Genomic DNA, 21781 nt, shown 5'->3' on the forward strand with positions numbered 1-21781 from the left:
TCCAGTTCCAGTTTGGAATAGCTTCACATGAATCTTGGAATATGCCGAGGAGGATGGGGAAGTGCTTACATCAAAGTGGTGAGATGTGTATCTTGAGAAGATAGTGTGGTCGGCCCACAGTCCAGGTGTGGGATGATTTTTCATGATGTAGGGATGGTTGGCAGTCCATGTTGTCTTGACTTGTTGTCCCCTTCATACAGGTGAAGGCCCGTGGCATTTTAGGGGGTGGTAAGCATCTGGGCTGGAGGTGGAGGAGATGAGCCTAGGGAGTTACAAGATTGAAGAGAGAAGGCGGCTGGCAGCGGGGCACTGGAGCTGAGGGAGGATGACGCCATTATGTGTAGGGTCATGGGCCTTGTCGCTCTTGACCTTGAAAATCAATGTGGGGCTGGGGTGTTCAGTGCTGTGCAGTCCTCATTAAGACACAGTAAGGTGGGGGGACAACCATGTGATGATTTCTTTAATTGCTGAAAAAGCATTCAGTATAATCCAGTTGGCACTTCATTGCAGGCTCGGCACATAAGGGAACTTTCTTAATTTGATGACAGATAGCTACGTGAATCTATAGCCAGTGTGGGTATTCTTGGTAGATAAACATGGGACACATTCCCTTCAAGTAAAGACAGGAATGGGGGTTATGGCTCAGTGGTAGAGCATGTGCTTGGTATGCACGAGGAACTGGGTTCAATCCCCAGCACCTCCGTTAAAAAAAAAGAACAAGACGGCAATGCCTGCAGTTACAGTGCAGCTTGTTCAACATTGAACTGCAGTTCCGAGCTGGTGCAGTAAGACAGGAGGAAGACGAGAGAGACACAAGCCATGGACAGGAGGGAAGAAAAGTGTCATTATTTGCTGGTGAGCTGATCATCTGGCTAAAGGAAATCCTAGACTCTGCATCTGTAAATGATTAGAAGCAATGAAGTTCAGCCAGGTGACCAAAGGTCAAGTTTGAAAATGCTTGGCTTTCTAATAGACTGACAGCAAATAACTGGAGAACAAAGTGGAGGAAACCAGGGTTCGGTGTAGTGAGGGGTTTTGAAATATCCACACGGCATCCACGGTGGTGCTTGTCTCCCGACTTGTATGTGCACAGCACGATAAAGGACACATAACTTTATTTTGTCTTTGCAGAGGAGGAACCTGTTAGGCTCAGAGAGGTTAACAGTGACCTTGCCCAAGGTTGCTCCATGCATGGGAGGCAGAGCTGGGACCTGGCCTCCCAGATGGTTCAGTGCTCCTTTGCGCTGCTCCCCACCACCTTCTTCAGACCTCACCATCTCTACCAGTTGGTTGCATGCACCAGAGGCAGAGCTCGGTGGGAGTGATGGCCCAGAGCGTTTCTGGTCGGTTAGAATGTGCTCTCTGATTTCTTTTATAAGCTTGTCCTTCCTAGTACGCTTATATACTTATGCGGGAGATGCTGAGTGAGATTAGCTTCTGCGGGCGCCTGGCCTGGGATGTGAGGAGGGACGAGAGAGGTTAGTGGTTGTTGGGCGTGGTCCAGGGTCCCTCTCCATTTTGGCTTGCCCAACCCCCGCTACTTCCTCTTAGTCTGATTTACATCTTTGCTTTTTTGTTTTATTAAATGCCTCTTCCACAACTCTGACAATAACATACGTTCACTGCTGCTGGTGGAATCACAACATGGGAGATAAGGCAGTCTTCTTTATTCTCCTCTGACAGCTTTCTGCTGCTGCACATCTCTTCTTCAGTTTCACTGACAGGTGGTAAGCCTTGTATAAATTCTCCCAGTCATTTCTCCAGGTGCAAACAGATTTTCCAGTCATTCAGTGGGAATTTACAGGTGCTGTGCTAGATGCTGGGGATGCTGCCGTGAGCAAGAGACAGAAATCCCTGTCTTCATGGAGTTTATAGTCTAGAAGGGAGAAATATCTAATAGTGAAGCATCTAAAGTGCCAGCCAATGGTAAGTTCTATGGAGAAGAATAAAGCTGGAAAAAGCTCTGCACCCTTACCCTCCTTGTAATTTTGAATGAAGAAGTCAGGGTAGAATTTACTGAGAAGGCAGGTTTTGTACAGAGACCTAAAGGATTGTGTGGGGGACATGGAGATCTCCTGGGTGGAACATTGAGGCTGAGGGTAAGTGCAAAGGCCCTGTGGCAGGATTGTACCTGGTAATGCACTCTGTCCACTGGAGCAGAGTATGTGATGTGAAAAGAGGTAGGAAATGAAGTTGTGGGGCAGGTGGGGAAGGGAAGAATTAGAGGAGGGAAGATTGTGCAGGGCCTTGTGGGCAAAAAGAGCATCTTACTTTACTATTTTCCCTAACAACTTGCTTTTCTAATTTAATAATGCATCACAGACATCCCTCCAGGTCCACAGATAAAGATCTTATTTTTAAAAACAATTGCCAAATATTCATGTAATGATCGATTCAGCTGTTCCCTTAAAAAATTGTTTTTTTTTTACTAATTTTTATAATCATTTTAAATTTTATTTATCTTACTTTTTATTGAGGTATAATTGGTTTACAATATTAGATTAGATTCAAGTGTACAGCATAGTGATTCAAAATTTTTTTGCTCCATTTTATGCTCCATTTAAAGTTACTATAAAACATTGGCTACATTCCCTGTACTGTGCAATATATCCTTGTAGTTTACTTATTTTATGCAGAGTAGTTTATACCTCTTAATCCTCTACCCCTATCATGCCCCTTCCTGCTTCCCTTGCCCCACTGTCTGCCGTGCTCTCTCTCTCTCTCTCTCTTTTTAATGGAGGCACTGGGAATTGAACCCAGGACCTCGTGCATGCTAAGCACACACTCTACCACTGAGCTACACCCTCTCTGCTGCTGTTCTCTTTTGATGGACTTTCAGGTTGTTGTTTCTTTCCCCACTAGGGCAGTGCTGGAAAAAATATTCTTGTACGTGTTGCCTTCCACTCTGGTGCTTTTATTCTACAAGTTGGAATGTGGGATTTCTAGGTCGGGGGGGCACGTGTATATTTAATTTTAATAGTTAGTGTTAGATTTCTCTCCAGAAAGGTCATAGCTGCTTTCTATGATAGAACTGCCCCTAAGTCTCAGATGGCTCACTTTGTACGCAAATTGCTAAATAGCTACTCTGAAAAGAGGGGAAATCACACCTACCAAAAAAACAAAAAAAAAGGGACAGCTCCGGCATCCTTCCTCCGGTGGGAAGGTGTGTGGCCTTTTGGAGTGTGCTGCTGGGAACAGTATCGATTGCTCTTTTTTGAGCTTGCGTTTGATGGTTGTGACATCAAGAGAGCCAAGAAGGTAAAAACACAGCTGTCGCTGTGTTGTTTGCTTTACGGCTCATTTTCCATATGCTGAAAGTAAGCGCGACAGCAGGGAGCAGCAGGGACCCAGATTCACACCTTGTCGGATACGGAGCATCTCAAGGATAAGGCCTGCCCCTCACATCCCGCCTGTGTGCCCTGTGCCCCTGTGCGTGCTGGTGGAGTGGTGGTGGTGGGCGTGTGCTCGCTTGGCCCTCCTCTCCTCCCCACCACGGTGTTCCCAGAACGATCTTGTAAACTTTGAAGTCCTCTCTTCACCTGTTTAATAGCCGTATGTTCTCGGGTGATTTGTACTCTTGGACACTTAGGCTGTTCCCTATCTGTCACAATTCAAACAATGAATCATCGTGTGTGTGTCTTTTGGCACATGTGTGAGAATATCTGTTGGGGAGGTTTCTGGAAGCAGAACCACTGAATCAAGAGGGATTTGCCACTTATGTGTTGATAGATACTACGAAATCGACTTCCCTCTGGAGACGGACCAGTGTCCCCATCCACAGGCGGTGCAAGAGAGTGCCTTCTCCCCCGACCCTCTGCAACACAGCGGCCTGAAACACGTTTTGACTTTTGCCAATCTGATGGGGAGGCTGTCCCCATTACCGTTTCATCTCAGGAGTAAGGGCATACATTTCATCAGGCGGTCAAGAGCTGTTTCTGTTTTTTGTTTGTGAACCAGATATTTTTCAGATCCTTTGCCCTTTTAATTTTCCTGGTGGATTATGAGTCCTGTCTGTGGCCTCTTCCAGCACGGTCTGTCCATGTCATGAGGACATTTGACACTGTGATTAGATAACCTAATCTGTCTGACTAGTTAGAGGTCGATCCACATTGTCTGTATTGTCAGGAGTGAAAATCTAGGTGTTGGAGAAAAGGAAGTGCGTCTCAGTGACAAACTCGATCACGGCTGCATTTGGACAAGTGTATCGTACTGGTTGTTCCTCGAATAGCTTAGATGTAGCCGTAACAGGGAACTGTTAGACCCCGGAGTCCATCAGCCCCGGAACTTCTTTTCTGTGGTCTCGTTTTTCTCCCACCACAGGTTTGAGGAAATACGAGGAAACTTGGCTGTTTGCTACTGTAATATGTTTCTCTATTTGTTTGAATTTACAATTAATTCCATTGCGAGAATTTTCAAAGCAGTGACTCTATGGGGTCACTCTGCTAATACAGGCAGCTTAACTGTATCGTAAATGACCTCCAACTTCAGTAACTTAACACAATCAGAGGGCATCTCTCACCCCCATGATATTTATTATTAACACACCCATGTGGGTATTCCTGATGGGGCAACCCCTCAGATGTCTGACCAAGGATCCAGGCTCCTTCTGTCCATGGCTCTGCCCTTTCCAGGTCCCCAGAAGACTGCTCTGGGTCCCTAGCTGCCAGAGGGGAAAAGAGAGAAAGGCATTGTGTGTGGGAAGGTTTCATGGGTCAGACACTCTGCCGATACGCCGCTGGCCAGAACTCAGTCTTATGTCCCGTCTAACTGGAGGGAGGCTGGGCGGTGGAGGCCAGCATGTGCCCCAGGTGATGGGTCCTGACCCCAGGTGCCTGGTGTGCCGTGATCTCTTGAGTGCCATGTGAGACTTGTAAGTTTCCCGTGTCTTCTCAAGTGTGATCTCACTCCGTTCTTGGGCAACTCTGTAAAGGAGAGGTGAGATGAATGCTTTCAACCACTATTTGGAGCTAAGGAGGCTGAGGCCCAGGGAGGTCAGTATCCTACACAAGGTGAGGCAGTCAGGTGTGGACACAAGGTGCAGGGAGAGTGGGCTTGAGAACAAAGCTCTCACCTGAGCGGCCCTTTCTGATGTGACACAGAGCAGTCACCCACTCCGGGCGTGCCTGGGCCAACTTCCGTGCAGGGAGAATGGGGCTGTTTGGTAAGGGGATAGTGGAGACTGGCCTGAGTGCATCCTCTTCCCTGGTGTCTCTTACCCTTAGGACATACCAGCCACGAGGGTGACAGCACTGCTACCAGGAGGAAGGCTTGGCCAGGATGTCCCACGTAGGACAGAACCACAGTAGACGTGGCCTGCAGGGGAGCTGTTTCTTTCATCATTTGCCTGGGACGGTAGCATTGAGATTGGGGCTTTCTTCTTCACATTCCCATTTCCCTCTATTTAATTATTTTGAAACATCTGATGCTGCAGTGAGAGCAACATGTGAGCTGTGATATCACATCTGTTCTATTTCGAGCAGCTGGGAAACGTGGGATGAGGCTGTCGCCTCCCCTCTGGGTCAGGACTGTGTCTCCAAGAACCCACTGGGTGGACTGAGCCAAGCGGCTCTGGGCACACTTTGGTTGCTTTCTTCTCCAAGGTGGATGCCTCGGTTTCCTTGGAGGGTGAATGCCTTGAAGTAACCTGGTCGAAGCCTAGAGAGGCAGAATCGTAGGTGGATGCATGGATTGTCGAGGTAGCAAAGACAGCACCAAACTCCATAAAGAATTGAGGCATCAAGAGGCTGATGCTCAGGGCTTGGCATGCTCACTCCTTGTGGAATGGCCGCTGAACCTGGCTTTCTCATCTGTGCAAAAGAAATAACATCTTTCCCATCACTCTCACTGGGTTCTTATGAGGAACACATAAGATGAGGTGCACAAAAGTGCTTTGTAAAAGGAAAAGCACGCTGCATTATAAGGTATTATATTAAGAGTAACAACAATCATTTGCAATGGTGGTGATTCATTTGGGGTCGGAGCTCTCATCACAGCCACCGTTACTGCTCCACAGTGTACTTCAAAGCTGCAATTACCATGTGCAATTTCATTTGATGCTTAATGATCATGGAATGTTAGTCCTGGAAAGAATCTTGGGGATTAACTAACCCAGCCCCATCACTTTGTATGTGGTGGAACATACGTGGAGGGGAGGGACTTGTCTGAGGTCCCTGGAGCCTGAACTTCAGCCTCTCAGTGCAGCAGAGTGGGCTGTTCTGCTTTTTTGGGGTTATGGGTGCCTTGTGCTTTCCGAAGAGGCTAGAAACCAGGAGCTCTGGGTGGGACAGTTATCCTTAGTCATTAGGTGGAGTCGCCGCTCTGACTCACGTCTGCTTGCTCAAACCGACCCCACTCGGAGCCCCACTGCTTGAGGTTCTGGGCAAATTTGGACAGTGCTCAGAGGAGAAGCTCAGAAGCTCAGAGGGTTGGGCACAAGCTCCAAGAAAGAAGGGAGTAGGAACTGAAGTGTTTTGCCAGCAAGGAAAGGAGACCAGGGGAATTCCAGAACAGGGAAGGCAGAGGTGCCCCTGCTTCTGACCTTTGTCCTTGCCAGACCCTACCCCCCTTGTGACTCTGACTGTTGTCAGGGCAGGGGGCGCGGCGCTAGCCACCAGGGCACACTCAAGAAGGCATAGCTGCAGGACTGGGAGGCCCCCTCTGGAGAGAAGACTGAGGGGCAGCCAGTGGTGCTTTAAATATTCAGAGGACAGTCAGGCTTACTCTAGATAGAAGAATAAGGACCAGTGGGAGGAAGTTCTGGCAAAACTGACTCTGGTCTTATATTCCTTATTCTTTCACAAACCCCCCTGGTTGACCCCTTTGCTGCCTCCAGGTCTTGTCTAGGGAACCCCTCTATTTCAGCATGCGACTTGCACCCCCTACACTTTGACCTCTCTTTCTGGACTGGATGCACCATCCAAAATGTACTGAAAAACTGCAGATTAGTACCAAGAGCTCCTGTCCACCCTTTACCCGGCTCCCCTTGACGTTCACATCTTAGTAACCATCAAATGGAACAAGGCTTGAACCCAAGCGTTGACTGTTGGTATAGTGCTACTCACTAAACCACAGGCCTCCTTTGAACGTCACCGGTTTTTCCACTCACGCCTTTTTTCCTCTGCAGGTTCCAACCCAGGATCCCACTTTGCCTCTCCCTGTCACATCTCCTTAGTCTCCTCCAATCCGTGGCATGACTTCGTCTCTTGTGGCTTGACATTTGTGAAGAGCCTTGCTTGGTTATTTTTGTAGAATGTTCCCCAGTTTGGGTTTGCCTGGTGTCTTCTTATGGTTATATGTATTGATTTTATTTACTTTTTTTGTGTCTCTCCCTGAACTGGATTGTCGTCTCCCCTAGAACAAGCATCCTGATGTGTCTGGTTTGCTGATGGACCCCACCCTGCAGTGGGATGCCTGGCACACTTGCTCCATCGCTATTTGCTGAGTGATGGATGCAGTGGTGAAATCCCAGCGTTAGCAGAGCACCCGACCTGGAGGGAGAGCAGCCCAGAGCAGCTGGGTACCAGCAGAGCCTTGATAGGCGGCTGAGCTGGGTGGTCCCTGAGGCTTCTTCCAACATTCACGTTCTGTGGTTTTATAGCTTGATGATGATACATGAGCTCAAGTTCATTAAATTCCATGGGTGTTAGCTGAACATGTCCTAGCTGTGGAACCCTGTGCTGGGCATCTAGGACCCAAGCTCTGAAGTGACTTTGTGTTCGCTGTGGTCCAGGAGCCCAGGGAAATGCATGAGAAGGGCCAGTGGCCGTACTGTGGACAGCTAGTGGTCTAGAGTGAGGACTCTCCATCGCTGGTTCCTGAACCCCAGCCTACTTCAGAGTTAAAACACAGATTGCTGGGTCTCACCTGTAGGGTTTCTGATTCACTTGGTCTGGGGTGGGGTGCTGAGAACTTGCATTTCCAGCAAGTTCCCAGGTGATGCTGCTGCTGCTGCTCCAGGGACTCCACTTTGAGAACCACTGCCCTAGATGATCAGAGGAGAAATAGGCCACTGCCGATGCACAGGAACTAGGAAGGCTTCATGGAGGAGGAGGTCAGGCTTGAGTTGGGTGGGATTTACACCGGTGGGTGTGGGGTTGGTCACATGTGCAATCTGCCAATGCCTTTTGCCTGCCTTTGCCCTGTTGGCCTCTGGCCTCACTGCAGCGTTTTCTGGCTTCTTGGTACCTTGAGCAGTCTTGGCCAGGGGAGTCTGAGCCCCCAGAAGAGGAGACTGACTAAGCCTTTGACAGGAGTTGACCTTGGCTGACTCAGATGGAGTCACTCCGAGGCCTGGATGTGGCCCGTACCGCACAGGCTGTCTGGATGTGTTTATTTGCCTGGGCCTTGCCCACTGCCTGCTGGCACTGTTGGAGGTGTTACTGTTGGGCTGCGTGGCTCTATTTCTGTTTTCCCGTCTGGCACCAGCTCAGCGGGGGCAGATGAGGTGTGCGGCCTCCACCCTTGCTTTCTTCTTGGCCCCATGTCCTTCTTGAGGCCGGCACTTGGTCAGGTAGAACATTTCAGTCTCACTAGAGTATCTGCTGTGGAAACAGATGAGTTCTTTTCCGGAGAGAGAAATTCTGGAGGAGGAGGAAAGCCTTTAGGGAGATGAATAATTAAATTATGTTTGGACTTAACACACAGTGATGGTCGGAATGTTTATGTGTGTGTTTGTGTGTTTAAACTTTCAGAGTCATTTAAGAATTTAATTCTTTTAAGCAACATTCAAAAATTGATGTCAGAGGTGAGGGGAGGCACCAGGAAGCTTGAGAGACACCATGCTGCTTGTGTAGTTGGAAGACTCGGGGCAGGAAGGCAGCATGTCATCCGAGTCACAGAACCACAGTTGGGACAAGAGGGACTTATTGGTGCTTCTGGTTCAACCCATCATTTTAACCAAGCTCTCAAAAGGCTAGCTCTGCTCAGATGTCACCTCTCAACTATCCCTGGGCAGACCAAATGACTCTTTCCTCCGTGCACCAAAGTTGCTCTATTTATAACAGACCTCTCTTATTTTGTAAGTGGTCATGTATGGGATCAGAGATCAGCAAATTACAGGCTACAGGTCCAATCTGGCCCACTGTCTGTTTTTGTAAATAAAGTTTTATTGAGACATAATTGTGCCCATCAGTTTATTGGCCTTGGCTGCTTTTGCTCTACAGTGGCAGAGGTGAGTAGTTGCTACAGAGACCCGGCAGCCTGCACAGCCCAAAATATTGACCATCCGGCCCTTTATTGGCAAAGTTTGCCAGTTCTGGCACTAGGAAGCGGGCTCCCGGAAGGCAGGCATGGAGTTTCATTTATCTCTGCATCTTCCATTCCTCGTGCATACTAGGTGCTCAATAAATATATGTTGATGAGGCTCCAAAGGCAATGGGTCACTTGGTCAAAGGTTGAGTGTGCAGGGCTGGAGCCACCACCTGGCTGTCCTGGCTTCCCCAGGGTTCACCCCATGGTTGGACCACTCTGTGACCCAGTTTTCTCTCTGTAGCAAGAAGAGAATATTGTCTGCCTTGCTGAGTTCATTGATTTAGGTGAGAATAGATACTAAAGATCCTCAAAGTCTTACTAGAACTGCAGGGCTAACTCCCAGTCTTCCTGGTGACTCTGACCTAGCTCAGCACGGGATGTCTCTTTCTGAAACTCTTGTTCCCTTGGCACCTCCCTCTCCGTGTCTCCCTTTTGCCTACAGGCTAAAGTACACACGGGGGCTTCATTCATGACCCTCCTTATTTTGCCCTGACCTACCTGTCTTGATCTCTTACTCCTCCAGTGCCACCTGCTATGTCCAGGATTTTCTGCGTATTTATCTCACCTTTGCCTGGGACCCTACTCCCCCCTTTCCCTCTCGCTTCTCTACTCTCTGCTTTTTCAGGTCCCCCTTATGCTGACCTTACTCTGGTGTCCATCTGACCTTGACTAGCAAGAGTGACTCTCATTTGCCACTCAGTGTAGTGATTGTTGTTGTTGTTTTCTAGTCCTTGGGGATGCTTGTTGAAAAAAACAGAAGCCCAGACCCCAGACCCATGGAAGTAAATCTCTAAAGGTGGAATCCAGGCCTCTTTGTTTTTAACAAGCTCCTGGTATGATTATGACTGTGACCAATGTATGAGGCACACTAAATTAAAACAGAGTGTTTTGCAGTAGTATTTATCTTCCTGGTTGTCTCTTCAAATAAACTGGAAACATCTTGAGGGCAGAGCTGGGCCCTATTTTTTTTCCGAGTTGCACATTTCTATGAAGATTAGGGCTGGGAGATTGTGTGTTGGCGAGATTATCATCTGCACCAGGCCCTGCGTCTGGGAGACGCTCCACAAATTTTTGCTTGTTGGTCGTACAAGATATGAGAGTGTTCAGGAAAGCCAAACCGGCTCTGCAGAGCGGGGGGATCATCCTCGGGGGCAGGCCTGATGTACATCTTCTACTGATTCTGCAAAAGATGGTCTCAGAGCGCAGGACGCCTGGCAGCCCAGACGCAGAAACTCAGCCCCCTGAGAGATGCTCACCAAGCAGAGTCCTGTGTGTCTCTGTAGCTCCGCGCTCTTTGCTTTGATCTCCCTAAGCTGATGGGGAAAGCCTCCTTTTTTCAATCCGCCTTTGACTTATCCCAGTAATGCAAAGCCATGGAAGTGCATGCTGCTGGGTAAAGGTCTGTTTGGACACTTGAGAATGGAGAAGAGGGTTGAGCTTGTACAGTGAGTTTTGCTTTCCCATTTAAAATGCTCAGGGAGAAGTGCAAATGTTTCTTCTCTGCCCAGCGAGTTCTACTGTCTGTTTGCACAAGCCCATCCTCTGTGGCCTCAGAAAGGGCTTCTTGTCTTCTTCAGGGTGGGATGGCACCACCTTGGTGCTGGGTCGGCAAGCAGACGCGGTGTTCGAGCCTCATGTCTTCTTTCCAGTTATGTGGCAGGAAGGTGATATTCAGAACAAATAACTTCATACCGGGCTTTGTTTAGAGCCATGGTGTGAAGTTACTCAGAACACGAGGATGCCCTCACACCCTGGCAAGACGATGTGGATAGGCCTCCCGTCAAGGTTGTAAACCTGGGTCCCGGTCAGGGCTCTCTCTAACTGGAGTAAGCAGTTCTTAGTCTGTAGTGGAAAGAGATAAAACAATAAAAACCGATCACCTAAAAACAGAAGTAGGAGTCAACAGTGAGGCCCGATTTGGAATTCTCTGTACTTCCTTAGACATTTATGGCCGTCTAAGCATGTATGTGAGCCTTGGCTTTGCAGAGTAAGTGCTCCGATGGCATGTGGATAAAAACCTCTCCTGTTGTTTCATTGTGAGCATGTTTTGTGTGGGGGAAATTGTAGGTTCTAGAACTTACTCCCCAACTCGCTTATGATTTCACTCCATTAGTATGAGGCTTAATTGTTCCAGTTTATTATATTAGAGGCTTATATTGCTTAATTTGAAAAAAATTGAATGGGTTATTACCTTTATAATAAACAATAGCATTTACTCTCTACTGATGAGGGCTCCAATCGTTTAACTTATGACTGCATCTCTGTTAGTTCATGAAATGGAACAAAAACTATGACCTATCAGAAACTGGAGTTGTTGTCGGTGCTCCTATGAATGTGGACAGTGGAGGGTGGCCCGTGCAGGACCCAGAATATGTTTCACGTGGAGCCCAAGAAGAGGCCATCAAATATGAGACACTGCAGTCTGTGTCTAAATGCTAGAATCAGTTTTCCTCCGTTGTCCCCAGAGCCAAGAGCATGGGTGGGAGTAGTTCTGTAGAGTGACCACGTGGTCCTGCGTTATGTGGAGACAGACCTGGCCTGGAGTCTCTGCAGTGATGACTGTGAATAGACTGGTGTCAGATTCGCAAGTGGAGAGTGTTCCGTACTGATTTCAGGAAAATGTGGCATGAAAATCGGGGCCCTTCATGATGTAGAGGGGACAGGAGATGTGTGTTGATAAGCACACTGTTTGGTTTGGACATTCAATTAAAGTGTGCTTCGTCCCATTGGCTTCTGTTTCTGATGAAAATGAGGTTCCAGAAGGGAGTTTTGGTGTGTTCCTCTGCAGAAATGGCACTGCTCTAATCATTCAACCCCTGGAGGCTTGATACTGAAGAATAAAATCATGAGTGAATTCAGTCTTTGTCCTCAAGGAGCCTGTAGTCTCAGGGGACATGCAGTACACCTGCTCAGAAGGCTGTTACCAAAGGTGGTGAAGCCCTGTGTTCTTGGATGCCGAAGACACCCGAAAACAGGGCAGGAAAGCCATTCATCGGGGACTGTAAGCTAACTTACGGAGGTGGCATCTGAGCTCATCCTTGAAGAATATGTATTTTATAAACAAATAGAGATGGGGAAGAGGTGAAGGGAACAGGAAGAGGTCAAGGGAACAGGAAAAGGTGATCATGTGCAAAGCATGTTCAAGGCAGGTTAATGAATATTTCTGGAGAGCCTATTATGTGGGTAGAGCTCCATTCAAGTGAAAGGAATGTGATAAGGGCTTGGTACAAAGCCAAGCAATATTGCTCGTGCTTATCTTCACTCCTTACAGAAATTATTGAATGTAGCAGATGCTGTCTTTGATTGCGTTAATTTATTCAATCATGACAGCAACCCGATGGAGTAAGAATCATAATTGTTCTCAAATTATACAAGAGGAAACTGAGATGCTTACAGTTCAGTGACTTGCTCAGGTTCACGCAGCTCGTGCATCAAGAAGCCGAGACTCACGTGTGCCGGTCCGACCCTGGAGCTTGTGCTCTTGGCCATGGCCCAGTCACTGCCAGTTCTCACCCGAGGTGCAGTGCGTCGCCTGTCTGCTCTCCTGCCCCAGCAGGAAGTGAGCAGCTTGAGGGCAGGGACGTGGTTCACTCCTCTCGGTTCCCCTCTCATCCCGCACTCGGTAAATGTGGCCTGAGCTCGATCAATGTCTGTTGGACACAGAAGATTTGCTATGGAGGCTTTAAGGAGGGAGTGAGCACATCTTCTGGGTTTAGAGGGATAGCTCAGCGGAGGTTAGGAAAGGCATTTCAGGATGAGAGAAGAACACGAATGAAGGGCTGGAGTGGGTAGGTCAGAGGGCTGTGCGGGTAATGAAGGATGGGGTGTCCCTTGGGCAGGAGTGTGGGGTGCGTGTAGGGAGCTGGGGGTGATGCTGGAGCAGCAGGTGAAGGCCCGTGGTGGGCCGTAAGTACCAGGGAGTGCTGGCTTCTCTGGTGAACTTCTCAGGGTCTGAAGGATGAGGATTAACCTCCAACCTCTGAAGTGATCTCAGATGGCCAAACTCTCTCCAGCTCACTTTTTGGTGTCTCTATCAGAGATGGAGGCTGAGGCTGAAGGATCCACAGCCTGGATTCCAGGGAATATTTCCTTGGTTACAAACATTTATTTATTAAAAAAAATTCTTTTATTGAACTATAGTTGATTTACAATGTTAGTTTCAGGTGTACAGCAAAGTGATTCAGTTGTACATATACATACATACACACACAAATTGAATATAGTTCCCTGTGCTATACAGTAGGTCCTTGTTGATCTATTTTATATATAGTAGTGTGTATTTGTTAATCCCAAACTCCCAGTTTATCCCTCCCCCCCATCTTCCCCTTTGGTCACCATGGTACAAACATTTATCAAGCAACTTAAATGCACATTCTGTGACTATAGATGCAAATAAGGGCTGCCCACAGGCCAGTGCTTTTACCTGTGTGTTGAGCTGTTGGTGTTCATTGCTGGGGGAAGACTCGGTGGGTGGTGGGGACCAAGGCTGGCCCGAGGCATTTAGGGGGCTATAAAGCAACCAACCATGGACTGACAGTGATTCTGTGACCCTGAGTTGCTGACCAGTAGGACCCTGAATGTCTGCTCTCTGGATTTTTGTAACTAAGCTAAGCAACTGGAGAAATCAACCAGCTGTCATCAAATCAGGTCCTTGGTAAAAAAGATGATAATGCATGATAAAGGCAAGAGGAGAGAGAGGATATCCCTCTACCCCATCAATTAAGCTCCCTGCAACTTAGCAATCTGTCATTGATGAACGAGACTGTACTTTCGAGGAATGGAAAATTCCTTTTAAATCTACATAGGGTTGTATCACTTCAGTGTCTCCTACCTGGACGTGATCAGGATTCAGGGTCAGAGCCAGGCCTTCAGGGAGTGGGGTTGGAGGTGATGGGCTTTCCTGTTGAGCCAGCGCTGAGGCTGATCTTGGAAGGTGGGTCACAAGGATGGGCTGCCTCTGGGAGAACCCCACACAATAAACAGTCAACACCCCTGCCACAGAGCCAAGGAGGTTATTCCCCAACTCAGGACTCACCTCAACCCTGCTCTGCCTGTATGGAGAGTAAAGTCACTGAGCAGGGAATAGGGGACCATTTTCTCTCAAGGATGGGCTTTTTGTCCTGAAGCTGATTATTGTGTTACTCAGATTTCAGATCTTGGGAAATTAGAGCAGCATGTGCTCCGAGGCCAAACCTTTTATAATCATTTCTTTTTGGGATTAGAATCTCCGGGTGTTGGACCAGTCCCCAGAGAGCCTGCCTTCTGCGCTGGTGTCTCTGTGTGAGGAATGATACCCACCCAGGCTCTGTTAAGCCTGAGTTTGCCAGGACCTGGATTCCAGTGGCCATTTGGGTCTCCATCCACCTCTCTGTGAAACTTGGCCAGTGATATACATTGACCTGGTTTCTGATGATCTTCCACTGCTCAGAGTGAGGTCATCTGCAGTCAGGCCAGGATGGGGCTGATACAAAGAAGCCCAGCCTGGGAGTCCAGGGAGCAGAAGCAGGGGAGGGTCAGGACCAAGGAGGAGCAGGCAGAACCACGAGGGCCGGGCTCTGCATGGTTAGAGGTGGGCAGGAGGAGCCCTGCTCATGAGTTTGGCACAGAGATGCCTATTAACCATGATAGTCCTGGACCCATGAGTGATATTTGTAGCCAGAGGAAGGTTGAAGGTTGGAGATGCTGGAATTCTCTCACCTCGCCAGAGTCAACTTTGCCCTGAAAATTGGCAGATGGGGCTGGTGGCCAGGCATGGGTGCAAAGTGCACAGGAAGTGGGGCCTCCCCAGCTGGCTGCTCTGGCCCCATGCTTTGGGGCCATGCCCATAGCTCAGCAGTCACATGTCTGTTAAATCCAGTCAGCTGAAAGTCTCATCTTAGCTACATGGAACCAAACACCTGGGTATCTGCCAAGACCTCAACGGCTCAGGTCAAGAAAGCCGCCTCAAGGGGCACGGCTCTGTGAGCTGCCCTCATGGGTGTCCTGGTGGGGGCGGGAGCTTCCTTGCAGTTGGTCAAGAGAGGGCAATACCGCTTGCTTGTCTTGGGGATTCCAGATGGGATTGACTTAGGGCAAGGCAAAGCAGAGGCTGCTGCCTGGTACGTGTGCATTTCTTTCAGTTCCTAAATTCTAGCTTGAAGATAACGATATTAATACTAATCGCTAGCAGTTGTTAAGCTCCTACTCCGCAGATATTGACACTTTCATGCCTCACAACGACCCTGTGGGGCAGGCCCGGTTACTTCTGTTTTACAGAGGAGGCAGCCGAGGTGCAAGGAAGCCAAGTGACTTGCCAAGGGCAATCAGCTGGTGAGGGTCTAAGCCAGGATTCAGTCCCAGGCTCCCTAGCTCCAGAGCCGCGCACCAGACTCGGGGTCAGCGATGGAGTCGACGACCTTGAGGAGGAACTCCTCCTTTGCCCTGGTGGGGTGGGGTTGAGACGCGTTTGATCTAGCTGGAGAAATTGCCAATCTTCTCAACCCTTGAAAAATGTGCGAAGTGGAACCTCAGTGCCATATCCTAAAGGCGTGTCTCCTGGTTTGTTGAATTTTTAAAAAAGAGGTTTCACTTTATTTCTTACGGCAGGCTTCCTTGCCTGGTGCTGGAGATGGATGACGGCTTGTAGAACCGGCCTCTGTCCTGGCTGTCTCCCACCCCTCCTAAAACTCGGGTGCTCTTTGAAGTCCTCCCTTCACCTGTCAAGGGGCGCGTGCATCTGTAGTCAGAGCCAGAGAGCAGGATTGGACCAGATGGGGCGGGGCGGTCCTTCCAAGGCCGTCCGCCATGTAGCCCCTGTGCACTGTTCCCAATCACCAGCCCAAGGTCACTGTGGAGTAAATGAGGATGGCCACATGAGGAGGGATGCCTGCTCCCTACCAAAGGAAAGAGGGGTGGGAGGAGGTGATTTGGGCTCAGGGCTGATTGGCCCAAGCCACTGAGTCTTTGTCCTGCTTGGGTTGAAAGTCCTGACTTGGGTGTCAAACGGATCCTGGTGTCTGTCCTACCTTTGGCTTCTAAAAGCCTGGAATCAAGTAGGTACTTCCCACATGTAATTTCTAACTATGTCATGGTTGGGCGGGCAGGCGTTAAGAGTCCGATGCCCAGGGTCCTTGTGACCTGAGCCTCTTACCACTCAGCAGGACCAGCTGCATAACTTGCAGGGGCCTGTGCAAAGTGAAAATGCGAGCCGCTCGCTCACCAATTATCAAGAAGTTTAAACCAAACGTGGAGCCTTTCTAAGCACAAGGAGCTGTGCATCTGCCCAGGTTGTATTCCGCTTTCCTCATCTGTAAAGTGGAGATGGTAGTATATCCCTCATAGGCTTGTTGTGATGTTTAAAAAAGAGAATAGTGCACTCAAAGCATTAGGCCACAGGGTAAACTCTGGCTAAGTGTCGGTGCACTTTGACAAGTGTGGTGTCAGAAATGTACAGCCTCTATTTGAGCCATTGGCAAAGGATTGTGGAAGGGGAAGGGAACCTCAGTAGTGACACATGAAAATTATGAGACATTCAAATTTCAATGTCCATAAATAAACTTTTACTGGACCACAGCCATGCACATTCATTTCTGTACCTTCCATGGCAGAGTTGAGTAACTGCAAGGATGGTTACAGAAAAGTTTGCCGACCCCTGAGCTGTAGGATAAAATTAGGCTTCTTGGCAAGACACCTAAGGCACCTCTATCACTGCTGCCTGCCTGCCTTTCCCATCCTTACCTCACTTCTTCTGCCCTCTGTAGTCTTAGGAACTCCCACCTCCTTCGAGGTCCCCTGCCTAGGCCATTTTCACTTCTGTGCTTTGTCCCTTCTCTTTTCTCTATCCTTTCCCCTTCCTAGACGTCACTAACTCATCCCTGCAGAAATCACCTCCTCCAGGAGGCCTTCCTGACTTGTGTCTCTGGTTTAGACACTCCCTGCTCTGGGATTCTCCTTTTGGATGGGAAAAATATGGAGAAGCCCAAAAGCTTGGGGGCAGGGAGCTCAGCATAGGGGGAGCAGGGCCTGGGGCAGAAACAGCTCACCCAGTCAGCAGACGTGGATGGGGCGGCGGACAGGGTGGCTGGTACACACCGCGCACTCTCTAGGTGGAGAAGCCAACTCATAGACTCAGCTCTGTCCCTGTGGGTCTTGCATTCCAGTGGGGGAGACAATTAACACGTCCATTAACACACACATGAGAAGGAGTTTCCAGCCCTCATTAGTGCTCTGGAAAGGGGGTAGGACTGATGGAAGGGTGGATCGTCTAGACGAAGAGGCCAGGAAGGTCTCCCAGGAGGTGACATCTAAGTCCAGAGTGAGGCAGAGCACCAGGCAGCCAGAAGCTCTGGAGTGAGGGAAAGAGGAGGTCTCGTCTCACCCATCCCTCACCTTTTGCTCTTCAGCCGGAGGAGATGGTGAGAGGCGGCCAGTGCTTCTCTTCTGCGCAGGCCCACGGCACCAGCAGACTGAGAAGTCACACCAGGCTCCCAAGTCAGAGCCCTCCCCTGTGGGTGGGCCACACATTTCCTTAGGCCCCTCTCTACAGCCTCCTGGCGTTGATCTCAGCCACAGGATTCCACCAGCAGCCCCTTTGTGAGCCATTGTGAAATGGCCGGAGGGACTTCTGCCACAGACTTGGTGCCTCCCCATTTCCAGAGACAAAACTGAAACCCAGAGAAGCTGAGTCCCTTGGTCACTGGGCTAATCAGAGGCAGAACCAGAATCCTGGTCTCCTGACCCTCAGAAAAAGAGATCACTCATCTTTTGGTTTTATTGGGAGGTACCAGGAGAAATCAGTCCCCAGGATTGAGATAAGGCCAGTAGAGGCCATTGGGAGGACCTTGGGACCCAAGCACCACCCAAGTTAGAAAGGCCTCTGGCCAAGGTGGGCTTCTTCCTTGAAGAGACCCCTCCCGTGTCTCACCGTTGCTCTGTGCTGGAGGTGACAGAGGCACTGTCCGGAGCTGCTGGCCTCTCATCCCACTGGTTTAATTTAGCTCCAGTCCTGTGGGAGGCTGTGCTAATTATAGCCCACTGGCCATGCTGGGAGCTATAAATAGGGCGGGAAGCACCTGTTTGGCCATTAGTAGGCATTTGTCAAGGTACCTACAAAGGATTCAGCCGTTCGGCTGGGCCTGCTGTGGGCACAGAACGCACCTAGGAAACTTGAGCCATCCTCTTAATTTATAGTTTAGTCAGAGGAAGTCAACAGTGGAGGATGGGGTCAAGAGCATGACTGGGGAACCAGGCTGACAGAGTTCAAATCTTGGGTTTTCACGGCTGTAAGACCTTGGAAAAGTTACTCCAACTCTCTGACCTTCAATTTTTCTTAACATAGAATAATGGTCTTAATAATATGTACATAATAAGCACGTTGTAAGAGTAAATGAGTATATACGTAACGTATAGATTTCTATAAGTATAAAATAATTGTAATATGTAATTATTCTATTGTGTAATATAATTGTATATAAATTTGGTATTTATATAACAATCTATTATATAATGTGATTATATATTTATATATAAATACAACACATACTCTATTGTATACTATAGTTATATATTTATATATAAATAATATATACTATTTAGAAGAGCCTAGTATCCTAGGTATAAGAAAATTATTTTTTATTATTGTATGAAATGGTGTGAGGACATACACCACCATACACCACCTGCCCAGGAGTGACCATCTTGTGTGGAAGCCCTAATCTGGGGAGAGCGCTGAGTCTGGGGTCCCTAGTATTTGGTGACACCATGCTGTGTGGCAGTTAAATTTCAGTTCTGCCATTTCCTATCTCTGCATCTCGATTCTTCATCAGTCAAACGGGGCACCATAACAGTGAGCATTTCATGGGGTTTTGGTGGGAGTAAATGAGATAACACCTTAACACAGTGCACTAGTCCACAGTATCTGCAGAGCATTTAACACAGAGCCTGGGACACAGCATCTGGTAAACAACATGACGCATTGTTGCTAATACTCCTTTTCTTGGATGACTTTGGCTATGATGCAACATCTCCAGGCCAGTGTAGTTCTGTTGCCTGGAGAATGTGCCGGTACCTTCGGGGGCAGAGGGCAGCCTGCAGATGGGAGGCTGGGTCGTCTGTTTTTGCAGTCCTCTTGTCCAGCTGTTAAGCAACCCTCCTCTAGGGCCCTACGGCACCCTCTCTTAACAATGCCATTTGCTTCCTGCATCTCTGTCCTTGGGCCCCTGCCGGGTTCTGAGTGCCTAGCCCTGGACACAGCACATGGTGGGCACCTGGGAAGCACATCCCAGTGGACAGTGGTGTTTGTCATGACATCGGAAGAAGAGTTAAAGGGACGGGGATTGTTTGCTTTGTATGTATTCGCTTTATCCTGTGCCTCAGAGCAAGGATGGCAGGTGGAGGTGTCAAGGAGGCTGATCTCTGTTGGGGAAAGGGCGAGTCGGCGGGCCCTGGGTCTGCTTGACCGGAGAAGCCTGGGCAGAACGCCGGCGTGGGAGCTAGGGCTGCTAGTCTAGGCATGCAGCGTGGGTGCCACCCGAGTCCTACTGAGCCCCCATCTGCTTTTTAACCAGATGCCCAGCTGTGCCCATGGAAGTCGGAGGAGTTCTACACCAGTGCTCCTTACGCCAGGAGCCATTCTTCTCAGTCTACCACTGAGAAAACTGAGGCTAATGTGGGCTTTGAGATCAGGTTCTCCAAGTTCTGCTTCTCTCACTGGGTCACCAGGGAGCACTATTTCTTTCCTAGACCAGCAGCATCACCCTCACCTGTTAGAAATGGAACTCCCCAGGCCCCACCCGAGAACCAGGGAATGAGAACCTGTGGCCGTGGGGCTGCACTTTAACCACCCTCCACGTGGCTCCACTCACGAGATTGATAACCAGGAGCCCGCTGGAATCACTTGGGAAGATAAACAAAGAAAATACCTGAGTCAAGAAGAGCATCTGGGTGTGGCAGGGGTGTTGGGAATGTCAGAAGCTCCCTAGGTGCTTCTCAAGTGCAGCCAGGATTGAGAACCAGTGCTTTAAGCCCATGGACTAACCCTCAGTTTTCTCAGCTGTAAATTGGGTAGAATTGGGTAGAATAACCCCACTTGCTTGCTGGCAAAGTGAAAGGGCCTGGGGGAGCCTTTCATGTAGCTGCCTGGGACCTGGAAAAGCACACAGGAGATAAGCCTGCATCTGTCAGGAAAGGTGCAGCTGGGATTCCTGGGCTGGGGGAGGGCAGATTAGATGCCCACCACGGCCTCAGGAGTGGAATTGTCAAGGTGGCTTGGCTGATCCAAGTGCTAAGTGTTGTAAAGAAGATACCCTGCTTGCTGCAATAGGTCTGCTTCGGCGAAGGCTATTGCTAGTTCCTTGAGAGCCCAGTGCAAGCTGCCCACCCACTGCTTCCAAGGCCTAATTTTGGGGCTTGCTTTTAGTGGAGTCCTCTGCTCAGTGCTAGGGAGACGATGACTTCTGCTCCATCCCAGGCTCCCTTGGATTAGAATGGTGGGGCTGTTGGGGAGCTGGGCCCCCTCACTCGGAGCACTGGTGGTGGCAAGAATGAGGTTTAGAGAAATATTTACCCAAAGTAATCCCTCTGCTATGCCACTGCCCGTCTCCCAGGAAGCTGGGTAACAAACACAGAGTTCTGGTCACAGTTTATGGAGGGACTGAGCCGAGCCTTCCAAGGGCTGGGATGAGGCAGGAAAAAGGGTGGTGGTTATGGTCTCCAGGCCTAGGCCCTGCAGCGGCCAGCGTCTTGGGGCTCATGAGAATAGCTGTTATTTCCAACTAGATAGGGGCAAGTCAGCATGATATGCTGGATTCAGAAGTGTCATGGAACACCAGATGTGCAACATAATCATCATCTAATGTTGAGGACGAGATTACACGGTACTTCCCATTGCCTGGAGGTGCTAATCCAAGTGTCACCTCATGTGGTCCTCAGTGACCGCTCCATGAGCTCCACGCCACTGTTTCTCCCATTTTACATGAGCAGTTTCTCTTCAGGGGTCTGTGGTCAACCATCTCACAGGTGGGGAGACTAAGACCCAGAGGTTAGGTGCATGCTCGGGGGTCACAGTGAGTGAGCAGCAGAGACTAAATTAGAAATCAGGTCCCAATCCTTAAAGCACATAAAAAACAACAGGTTTAGTGAAACCTCTTCTTGATTTCCAGTCGGGGATGTCTTAAGTTAAATGAAGAGTCCCTGATTATGGAACACCAGAAAAATAATTCACAAGGCGTTTGTTCTGAAAAGATTCACAGGAAATCATGTAGCACAGGGTGTGATCAGGCCACCCACATGGCTGTTCTCTTGCCCTCTGTACATCCCCTGCTCCAGTACCTGCCTCACCTGCACACTTTTCACCTGACTGACGTTCCTCGGTGCTTGCCCCAGCCCCAGCTAATGATTGTTGGAACTTTGACCAGGGTAGTTTATCCGAGGGGCCGTGAGGCGCATGCGCGTCTGTTGGTTTCCCTGGTAACCGAGGAGCCCACCTGATATCAATTCCCGTCTAATTACTGACCTCCCCCTGCCCCCGCCCCTCCGGGGAGTGAAGCCTGCTGCC

At 49.2% G+C, this 21781-nt stretch overlaps 1 protein-coding gene and 1 non-coding gene across 19 annotated transcripts in view; both read left to right on the plus strand.

Annotated features, from left to right (window-relative positions):
• The window catches only part of KCNMA1 (potassium calcium-activated channel subfamily M alpha 1), a 711615-nt gene that overhangs the window by 32060 nt on the left and 657774 nt on the right, over nucleotides 1-21781 (plus strand). The window lies entirely within an intron of this gene.
• TRNAT-GGU (transfer RNA threonine (anticodon GGU)) lies at nucleotides 631-703 on the plus strand. Its single transcript has one exon. It is a non-coding gene; the product is annotated as a tRNA-Thr (tRNA).

Source organism: Camelus dromedarius, chromosome 8, assembly GCF_036321535.1.
Source record: "Camelus dromedarius isolate mCamDro1 chromosome 8, mCamDro1.pat, whole genome shotgun sequence".
Taxonomy (NCBI): Eukaryota; Metazoa; Chordata; class Mammalia; order Artiodactyla; family Camelidae; genus Camelus; species Camelus dromedarius.